Source organism: Sinocyclocheilus anshuiensis, unplaced genomic scaffold (genome assembly GCF_001515605.1).
Source record: "Sinocyclocheilus anshuiensis isolate Anshui unplaced genomic scaffold, SAMN03320099.WGS_v1.1 scaffold478, whole genome shotgun sequence".
Classification (NCBI taxonomy): Eukaryota; Metazoa; Chordata; class Actinopteri; order Cypriniformes; family Cyprinidae; genus Sinocyclocheilus; species Sinocyclocheilus anshuiensis.
The window spans coordinates 218,646-221,551 of NW_015542376.1; the positions used below are offsets into that span (position 1 = coordinate 218,646).

At 36.4% G+C, this 2,906-nt stretch overlaps 1 protein-coding gene across 2 annotated transcripts in view; it reads right to left on the bottom strand.

Moving 5' to 3' along the window:
* Positions 1 to 2,906, bottom strand: part of niban2a (niban apoptosis regulator 2a) — a 36,790-nt gene that overhangs the window by 16,424 nt on the left and 17,460 nt on the right. The gene's annotated exons all lie outside the window — the stretch shown is intronic.

Genomic DNA, 2,906 nt, shown 5'->3' on the forward strand with positions numbered 1-2,906 from the left:
TGCGTTTCAGAAAGGCGGGGCATAGAGGAGAAACAATAATGTACAGTATGTGGAAAAGAATGTGTTTTTTGAAACTTAAACCGCATAAACATTTCATTTCACCAAATACACAAAATAATGTTCTTTTTAACAACGTCATATGACCCCTTTAATACGTGACATACTTTGATACTCCAAATTTTATGTAATCGATAAAAAGAAAACACTATTTTCCATTATGGGTCCCCTTTACGGGCACTGCATGGTTATGTGTGTGTGTGTGTGCGCGCGCGTGTGCATGAGAGTGTGAGGTGTAAGGGCAACCAGCACCCAATACATTTTAATGATTGCCTGTTTGCATTTTATTCAAATCTGTGTGTGTACATGAGAAAGCGAGCAAGATGGACATTCCTAAATCTATTAGAATCTAAAGGTTATTTCTAGCACATTATGACTAAAATGAGACGGCAGGATAAACCACACAGACCTGACCATGACTCAGCCCTCTAATGACACATTCTCATCTGTCTCTCGGCTCTGTGGTTTAGACATTGAGGGTTTGTGCTGCTCCAGCACAGTAGAGAGCTTAAATACGGAGTGATCAGTCTGATTTATCAAGATAAAGCTTTAAAATAGCTAGTCTTTTAGAAATAGGCTCAAAGATGTAAAATATTGTATTTGGTGTGGTTATGCGTTTAAATTAGTTTGGGAGGGAGAAATGGGTCATTCAGAAAGATTAATTCTTATGATATCACAAATATTTGCACATTAAGATATGACCGCCCACATTAAACACTTATTCAAAAATTTGGTCCACTTAATGAATGACAGTATGAAGCTCATGGAGGTTAGCCAGCCATAATGGTCAATTTACATATAAAAGTATTAAAGGAACAGTACAGCATGAGTTTAAAGGGATAGTTCACCCAAAAATGAAAATTCTGTCATTAATTACTCACCTTCATGTCGTTGCAAACTCATAAGACCTTCATTCATCTTCTGAATGCAAATTAAAACAGTAATTTTCATTTTTGGGTGAACTATCCCTTTAAGAGTCACAGAGATTCTAAGGCTCATCTAGCATGGAAAATATCGGTCTAAAAGTAAATAATTTTTTTTTTTTTTGGTGCATGAAATCATGACTAACATTGTAAATAAGAGAAAAAAAAAAAAAAAAAACTACAATATGGTCCCTTTAAGAGCTTCAATGACAGAGCCAATCCTGACACTCTCCCTCCTGTCTTTACCTTCTAAAAAACAGCTTAAATCAACACCTGATGCAAGTTGGTTTGGTATGGTTTCTAGCTGGTCTAAGATGCAGTGGCGGAGATAGACTTATATACATGGGGTAGCCAAGGCTAATTCAGGGGGTCCATAGACCATGACAGAAAAATCAGTGTATAACTCCAACCTGGCATAAAAAAAGCATGAATAAATCCTACGATTGTGGATTACTTCACATTACCCCACATTAGATATACATTCCTACCGTAACTTCAAATGTTAGTCTATTGGAAATTATTTCTCTTATTTCTATCATCTGACTAACCAGCGGTTGGAGCAAAGATCTAACATTAACTTATACAGTGAATTTTGGAAATATTGTTCAGGAAACCTAAAACTTCAACTTACTTCAAATAAGGCTGCCAACTTTTGAGTTCAGCCTGGAGTGAGAATTACTCAGGAATAATTAACAAGCTTGTGATTAAGTACATTATTTTTTCTAAAATGTTCTAAACTAAACTATACAGGGAACTCTATTGTTAAGGTTAAAAGTAACAATTGATTTGTTCATTTTTATTAATTATAATAATAATAATAATAATAATAACAATAATAAAAAAAAAAGAGCAATTATACGAGTAAAAATATACTAAATGTAATTTTTGCAAATTTCTCCTCTCTAGTGTACATTTTTCTCGCTAGTTTATGGACACTGAATGGATTTTCTGAGGTCATGTGACAATGTTTTCAAGCTGCTGTCTTTCTGTGGTTGAAAAACTTGAGTGATTACATGAGACACTATACAGTCAATAAGTTGTAGTCTATCTTTCAACATGTCCTCGAATGTTCATTCATGTTTATTTCAAAGTAAACTGCTCCGTCTTAACTGTCTGCACGTTTTGGGTCCTCTTTGCTCTGCAATTTTTTTTCACTCTTTAGGAAAATGAACGTGTGGCATGTGAGTGCGTATGTGAGAGTTAGCAGAGGCTGGAAGGTACACCGGATGAGATGAAGTGCGATGCGGCACACCAGAAGCATCGCATCTTTGATTTCGAGGCTAAAATTAATGCTTCTTTCAGTACGATTAAAGAAACTGAGATAGTAGCATATAAAATTTTGGGGAGGCAACCGGGGTGGTCAATCAGATGTCACCCTGGACACCCCATTGGTAAGATTATCATTTATGGTAATTAGTTGTTCTACATAGTCAATTGCGGAGTTACCTGGTCTAGAACCAAATACAAGCTGGTGGGTCAAGTTTAACCTTGTAAACCATCTTGGTCAGGGCTGGTAGACCACCTTTTTTTTTTTAACCAAGATTCTCAAATTGCCCACTGCTGAAGTTCTCAGTGAAATTAATACAGTTACTCTAAGAGTGCTGTGTTAGCCACACCTGAGCCAAAGTTTGGGTGCCCTCCCACCTGTCTGGGACACAGGATAAAGCCTGGATTGAGGACATGTAGAGGAAACTCAACCCGAATGTTCCAAGGAAAACAGAAGTGCACAGGGATAAATGCTGTCTGAACTGTCTGAACGGAAGCTCTGATTTAGACTACATTCTTATTCCCATGAGTTCAAGACATTGTCTGAGGCCCATTAGATAGCATCAGGAGCACCTTAAACTCACTAAATATACTGTATAAGTGGTAGGATGAAATGAAACAATAAATGAAACGATGCATATATATATATATATATATATA